Source organism: Parasteatoda tepidariorum, chromosome X1 (genome assembly GCF_043381705.1).
Source record: "Parasteatoda tepidariorum isolate YZ-2023 chromosome X1, CAS_Ptep_4.0, whole genome shotgun sequence".
NCBI classification, from domain to species: domain Eukaryota; kingdom Metazoa; phylum Arthropoda; class Arachnida; order Araneae; family Theridiidae; genus Parasteatoda; species Parasteatoda tepidariorum.
Window position 1 is genome coordinate 38,849,163 of NC_092214.1, and position 8,371 is coordinate 38,857,533.

The 8,371-nt window shown below is 25.8% G+C and overlaps 1 long non-coding RNA gene across 1 annotated transcript in view; it reads left to right on the forward strand.

Annotated features, from left to right (window-relative positions):
• LOC139427140 (uncharacterized) overlaps positions 1-8,371 on the forward strand; it is a 165,808-nt gene that overhangs the window by 135,779 nt on the left and 21,658 nt on the right. Inside the window, exon 2 of the long non-coding RNA XR_011638298.1 lies at positions 7,749-7,855. This is a non-coding gene — a long non-coding RNA (uncharacterized lncRNA). The remainder of the gene's footprint in view (positions 1-7,748; positions 7,856-8,371) is intronic.

An 8,371-nucleotide genomic window follows, 5' to 3' on the forward strand; every position in this document is an offset into this window, starting at 1 on the left:
TTTTAACCAGAAATGTCATTACAGTAATATATATATATATATAAACACCTAGTTATTTAGGTTAGCAAATTCGCACTATATTATTTTTCTAAGTTCTGATACTCTGGCTAAACAATATTTCAAGCCTCAATAATCTTTCAACCCATTGGATTAAAAACCAAAAAAAATTCAAAACTATATTCAAAATTCTAATTAATTCAAAATTCTAAATAATTCAAATTTCTAAATAATTCAAAATTCTAAATATTTAAAAATTCTAAATAATAATAAGTTTTGTAATTCAGTTGTTTATACTATGCAGTTGACATAAAACTTGATAAATAGAAAAATGAGTGTTCTGTACCGGGTCATTATTGCAAACTCTTATCTTATTTCTTCCCCTAAATGAAAGATACATTTCGTTCGACACTTTTAATTGCAGCAGTGGGAAGAACAACCTCTAGATTTATCGCTTTAATTTGCGGGAATCGGGTTTGCAAACGCTAGGTAATCATTTGCATGGTGGGTTGGTTTATGCAATCTTTCCGGATAAAGACGCAAGGTACGTAGTTAAGTATATGAAGAGAATTTGCTGCTGCGAAAAACAATCTAAATTCTACTTTCTAAGCGATAGACCGTATTTATTTTGTAGTAGTAACTTTATAGTAGCATCACTTTTTATATGGCTAATGTGTAATCTTCGTACAAGGGGTATGTTTATACGTATATTTTGTTAAAATTTATTAATCAACGATGCAAAAGAAGTTCTGGTAAAATTACTGTACTGTATTGTAATTACACTTCTGGTAAAAAGAGAAAAAACGTAATTCTGGTTAGTTAAACCAATATATGTGGTATTTAAAAGCCATTATTTTGGTGCTTTTTAACTTAATGGTAATGATTTACGGGATATTCTGGTTTTCAAAATTATAATTCTTATTATCAAAATATAGAAAATATATTGAAAATCCAAATTATACTTAAATTTAGGAACAATTTTATTTGACATTTGTAAAGTTAAAATGCGTGTATCACTAATGGTGTTGTTAATTATTCTAATATATAATATTGCGTTTGTTTCTTATGTATTCATGCCTTACTTAGTGAATTACTTGCTGAGATAAAATGCTTCTTCCTTTAATGTTTTTTCGCTGAGGAAAAAATTATAGTAAATACTACCAAAATATGGTAAAACTTACCGTTTTTGGGTAACTCTATGGAAACACCAAAAAAACTAGGTTATTTTTACCGATGAGCTTTGGTAATAATTTTGGTAAAATCAATAACGTGATAAAATTTGGTACAAATTCATAATTTTATCATGATATATTCGAGTATGCATTAAAACTATCCTTAACCCTTTATTCCTTTAAGTTTACTTCTCAATTATGTATTTTTTTCTAAATGTGTGCACTCACATTTAAGAAAAAATACTAAGCTAAAATATAATTTTGAAACTATAACTGTTAATTTGAAAGCCATTTTCCGATAATTTGTTAACATATTAACTTAAAAATTACCAGATGAATGGTTTATATAATGTTTAATTTGGTTTTATTAACCAGAATAGTTCTTTTTAACCAGAAATGTCATTACAGTAGAGTAAGGTAAATTTAACAGACTTTTTTTCGGTGTGTTATAAGATCAATTTTATGCACTGCAAATACATACTGTAAAATCTATGTTTTTTTGTTTTTTCTTAACTTTTCCTTATTCACATCGAGCTTGATGTCTATCTTAGAAAGATTTAAGTGCCTCACTTCTCAATAATTTTCCTTTAAGGTCAGACTTGCACACTCAAATTTATGTGATAGGAATAAATTCATAAGGAATTTTCTTCTTAAATCTTCCATGAACTCAAAATCTTGTACATGAAATTTTTCAGGTATGCTCTATTTTTTTTTCCATTTTCAAGTAAACTTTTTTAAATGAGATCTTAACTTAAATAAAATCTTGCCTGTTTCAAATATTCAGAATATGGTACTATAAAATACATTTTTTTTCTTCTCGTAAGAAAATACTTTTGTCACAAAACACAAGTAAAAATAAATTATTCAAGTGAGATCTATGACTGTATTTAAGTCAGACGTTCAGACTGCTTATTTTAACGTTTTTACTGTTTTCCGAGTTTCTGCTAAAGAAAAGGTGGATTTAATGGAATTTTCTTTTAACATAAAAAGCACTATTATTTGAGTACGAAACTAAGAAATATATTTCGCTTTTGTATTCATAATTTCTATTTTTATGCCTTTTGCATTACAATATTATAACAAACATTGAGAAATTATTTTTAAAATAAATTGCCTCTTTTGAAAAAGAGAGACGCATTTTTAAATTTTAAAATATTTGCATTTCAAGTAGAGTAAGAAGATTTTTATTCTAGTCATTCTCTTTAAATTAAATTTCAAATAAATATGATTCATATATCACATTCGTATTGGAATGTTGAATAATGTAATTAAATCCCCATTAAGTTATTTGAAAAGAGTTAAGTTAATAAAGTTGTAAGTGAGAACATCTATTCGCGTGTGTATAAGCTGAATTAAATTTTCGTCCTGATTTAATTTAATTTAAATATATTTATTGGATAAACGAATTAAATAACTTTAGTTTCGGAGAGCTGATTTTTGTTTTATTTTATTTCTGCCCTTTATTCAGAAAATAAAAATCGCGAAGGAAAAGTGATAGACGGAATATGTTCATAAAAGTGATGAAGAATGTAACTCGACTGACTTTTTGAAATTAATTTTGTATTTGCTAACTAAGAGCTTTGAGAGAAAAGTTACGATACTTGGAGAATAATAAATAAATTAAATTGAGGCAAAGAATTTTTGTGTAACTCCACATTTATTGTTGCTGTTAATTTTTGTTTCTATTTGCAAGAGTTATGATTAAATGTCAGGAAAATCCTTAGAATTATTTTATTTATTAAATGCAGAAGCTGCTTTGTACGATGCAGTATTGCTTTTGACATTTGATATACATTTAATACTAAATGTTTTTTTTCACATTTAAATTCAGCAAATAGATAACAATTTAAGTACAAGTGGTTTCATTGAGAAATGCTCGGCATAATGAGGAAGCACTAATCTCAAATCAATTTAGCTGTTTTTATTAAATATAAAGACCAAATTAAAAACGATGAAATAATATTATTAAAAAAATCAGAGGATCTTTAAAAAAAGAATTATTTTATTTATTAAATGCAAAAGCTGCTTTGTACGATGTAGTATTGCGTTTGACATTTGATATAAATTCAATACTAAATGCTTTTTTTTCACATTCAAAATTCAGCAAATAGATTATAATTTAAGTGTAAATGGTTTCATTGAAAAATGCTCGGTATAATAAGGAAGCACTAATCTCAAATCAATTTAGCTGCTTTTATTAAATATAAAAATCAAATTAAAAACGATAAAATAATATTATAAAAAAAATCAGAGGATCTTTAAAAAAATAAGGGAATATTGTAATAGAATTTAAAATGAAATATAGATCACACAATTGTAAAATATAGTGCTGATTTTCATCTTTTAAATTTTTTTAAATTTCGGATACAGTTTCGGAAATTAAACTTATTTGACGATTCAGAAATCCTTGACCTATTTTTGTTATTTTTAAAAGTCATTTCGCTGCTGAATCATGTGATTTGTGACGAAACTCGAACTCCCAAATATATGACAAAAATGTTTCCTCATTTTAAAACCTCTCAAAGTGCTTTGTGGGAGAATGATATGTAAAATGAAGACTAGACGATCAAAAACAAATTGATGAAATAAGTTAACCAGGCTTTATAGTTGTCAAGGAGTTGTCCAAGTATCAGGAAGATTCCGGGTTCGAAACCTGCTTTGGGCATGGGGGTAATCTGTTATATCTGTCCTTCTTGTGCTGTTGGAGTGGTATTGATCCGCCTAGTTTGCCCACTATAAAGTTATAACTAGAAAAGTTAGATACATTTAGCACTAAATTTTGTATTTTGTTTTATAATCTTTTTTTTTGAGAAAAAAAGTAGAATTATGAAATAATTCCTTAATTTGGACGAAATTTGTTTTTCGAAAAGGTGGTAATTATTTTGTAACTTTGACGAAATTTTTGATCAGAGTTTATTCCAGGAAATGGCTTCGTCTAAAACGAAGAAAGTTTCGTGATATTTGAGTATTTATTTTTCACAATGCACACAAAACAAAGATTGGTTCAAAATTCAAGATTTTGCTGAGTGGAAAAAAGAAGAAAAAACTGTTGATCTAATGACCAAAATTTCATGTTCTAAAAATAAATTTATTGGTTAGAGAACCTTATCTTAAATCTTCCTCTTACCTTATAATTTGCGCAGGCAGTATTTTATGTTAAGAAACCAGACGCAAGTAGATACTTTCTCTAACTGAACATACCTTCCTTTCTAAAAATTCAGATTCGTAACCATCAAAATTCCCTACAAAATCTAAAAAAATATGGTTCAAGATATACAAGATGCAATATCATCAATATAACATGGTTAGTTAAGGCAAGATATCAGTCAAAATTTAATATTCCTTAAAGTCAATTTCTTTTTTTGCATACTTTGCCATCTCAAAGAAGCCTTAATTTTAATTTTTATTTATTTTCCAAGAACTAATCTATCGATGTTCCCTTCAAGATGTAAATTTTGTCATTTAACTCGATAGATGAAACCGTTATAAAAGCTTAATTTTTGCAAATTCGAATTAAAATGAAATCTTTGAAAGGAATTATCTTTGTATAGGAAATTTATACACAACGAATTTTCGGACAAACTACTTGAAACATATTTTCCTAATTGCGACTCCCTTTATATTTTGCGGGTTACACGGAGAAAAAAAATATAGTCAAAACTACTGGAATATTGCGAAATTTTACCTTGTTTCTGACTCTATGGGAACACCAAAAATTTCAGTAATTTGCGCCGAATCATTTTGGTTAATTTAACAATAAAATATGGTTTTATAATGTATAATGAAATTTAGTAAATGTGGTAAAATTTGGTAATTTTATCACGATTACTTATAGCATGGTATAAAACCCTTTTCATAAAAATTTACTTTTCAGTTATGTATTTTTTTAATTGTGTATGATAAGAACCATAATTTTCAAAACGAAAATTTCCGTTTTACCGTTACCTATTAATGAAAGACATTGCCAGATAAATGGTTTAAATACCAGAATTTAGATTTTCTTTACTAGAAGTGTCATTGAAATAAATTATAAAAAATAATTATAAGTAACAGTTGTTTTACTAGAAATTTTTTCTGCGTATTTTAAAGCATTGAAAATATATGTTTATTATGAGAAAATCTGTTTTTGTGTCTGATTTCGTAAAAATCGTTTCCGAAAATTAATTACCGTAAAACGGGGCGTGTCAACTAATCCAGGGGCGAGTCTACCCATTTTAGTTTTATTTAATTTTAACTATTTTAAATTGCAAATAAAAAAAGTTTTACCGACGGAGGACTTAGTTCAGACTCTAAGGAAGATGGCGCTGTAGTAGTTTCATCCGTTTTTATTTATTTGGTGTCTTTTTAACCAACCTGTTCAAACGTCTTTTGAGAGATTTGTATTGAAAATCAGCAAACTTTTAGTTGGTGCTCCGTAAGTATATTATTATTATTACTATTTTCACTTTGGTTAAGTGATAAACTTATCTAAGACTAAGATTACATTAATTTTATATAAAAAAAAACAAAAAGAATGTAAGTTTTGCTGTTGTAAACAAAAAGCCAGAATTCGCGGGGCGAGTCTACCCATTCGTATTTAGTTTTAATAAAGCATAATAATATAATTTAGAACTTTGTTTATATTAAAATTAAGTCATTTTAAATGAATTTGAGTATATTATTTTAATTCTGCATTGATAAATTTATCATTAATAAGAAAATTTATAGGTTAAATATAAATGTAAATATAAAATATGTTTATTTTACCTATTTTTTCAATTTTTATATTACAAAATTAACTTTTTTTATTTAATGCAAGTTAAATAAATTATTATTTATAAATTATTATTACCTCCCAAAAGAATGGGAAAAGGATTTTTCATGATTCCCAATGTTTGAATTTCGATTTTGTTAATAATCTTTAATTATTATTATTTATTAATTATTTAATTGTAAATTTATATTAATTTTAATTTATTTTTATCAACAATAATCAGAAAAAAATGTTATTTTATAATGTTAATGATTATAAAAACAAAACTGTGATCAAAATGTGATAATCGATCAAATACTCAATTTGTGTTATTTTATGAATAAAAAAATGGAATATATAATAAAGTTATGAATTTTACTTCATAAATATCCTATATAGTAACTAAAATAACAATTTAATAGTAAAATTTGATTACATTGATCATATAGAAGCTAATATGTAGAATGGGTAGACTCGCCCCATACGAGAGATTTGTCAGCAGTTCTATAAAAATATACAGTAACAGCGTAACTCTTAATATTTTCTAAAATCGAATTCACAGCTTTAAAGAAGGATAAATAGCGATTCCGAAACACCTATTAAAAGCCTTTTTTCCTTAATATTTACAAAAGTTTGACCACTTGAAAGTTGACAAACTGAAAAAATGGGTAGACTCGCCCCGGTTTATGGTAGTATATAACCTAGTTCCAAGTACTTGAAAATCCAATGATTTGATCAAAATTCAGTCAAAGTTTTTGCCTTTCATTCACACAAAGTATTCGTCATGATTATGAGTTCTTTATTCCATCCGCATAAATATTTTTAATATTTTTAAGCATAAATTAAGTTCACAGTGAAAATATAGTTTTTTTTTAAAGTTCCTAATTCAGAATGATTCTTTTGGCTTCAGAAATTTATTATATTTGCAACTTCATACATTCAATTGATTAATATGTTTCTAAACGAAAATATAAATTATCACTCATTTGCTACATTATGATATTTAAATTATAACTCATTTTCTATATCATGATGATTAAATTACTTCTCCTTGCATATTTAGCTATTTGTGTGAGGGAGAAATTATGTTTGCTATTATTTAGTAAAGTTTTAAAATTAAACTTTAGAAGCGCAAAAATTAATAATCAACTGAAATATCGAAAATTAAGTATTCTGTTTATGTCAAGTATTTTCTTCTTCTTTTCGAAGTTTAATAAGTTTATTTCTACATATAGATGCCCACAAACTATGTAATTAAGAGAAAATTTTAAAGAAAAAAAAATAACTTGCACAAAAAATTAATATAGCTAAGAAGTTACTATTTACATTTTCAAGTATACAATTTATTTTTATTAGAATATCTTTCACCAATTATTTACTCAAGTAATTATTTATAAAAAAAAAGTTCAAGAGATAATTTTAATTAGATTACGCGTTAAAAATATTAATTGTATGCATCCTTCTGTTTACTGAATGAGAACAAATTAAAGAGTGAATGCTAATTTAAAAAAACAAAACAAAAAACTTTTGTCAGTTGATTAAACAGTTTGCTTTACAAATTATATTTTGTTAGGAACTTAAATAATAAATTTTAAAACGTAACCTTTAGAGGTTTAATTTTAATGAAAATGTTTCTCAGCTTAGTTTCATATCTTACAGTAAATTAATTTTTGTAAATTTGAAAAACAAATAACACTATTTGTGTCTTTTGAATTTTTCTGTTAATTGAATTGATGATGTATTTAATTATTCCAATACCACTTCCACGAACGTAAAATATTAATCTCAAAAAAATTTTTGTGAAATGATTTTAAGGAGCTGAATTAAAATTTGTCATTTATTTTTAGGCCAATTGTATGATTCCTAAGGCACCTTCCCCCCAAAAAATGCTCTACGCTGCGTATTATTGAATGAAAAATATGACAACTAACCTGATGAATTGGTGGACGAGTGGGTAAGTGCCTGTTCTAAACTTTGGAGAGCAAACGTGGAGCTACACGTATAGAGAAATTGTTTTAATTATGTTTTTCATTACATAATTTCTTAAAGGGCCAATATTTTCATTTAAGATATAAAAAATGAAATGTATTGCGCAATATACGCGAAACGTTTTAGAAAGAGTATCGCAATTTTAATTTAATAGCACATTTTACATAGATCATGACATAGTTTGATTTCTTCATAGAGTTGACGTATCATTAATTTCATTAACAAAAAAATAATAAATAAATAAATAAATAAATAAAAATAAGTAAATAAATGAAATTAACTCATAAAAAAGAAATAAATTTTTTTTTTAGAGTTTATATTAAAGTTCCTTCTTGGATGGCTTCAATTTTCAATTTTTCACTAACAAAATTATAAATCATCTTGAATTCTTCGATCTAAATTATACTAGTACTGGCAAACTGTACAAAAGGAGAAAAAGAACAGTAATATAGAACAGTAATATATATATACATTCATTTTA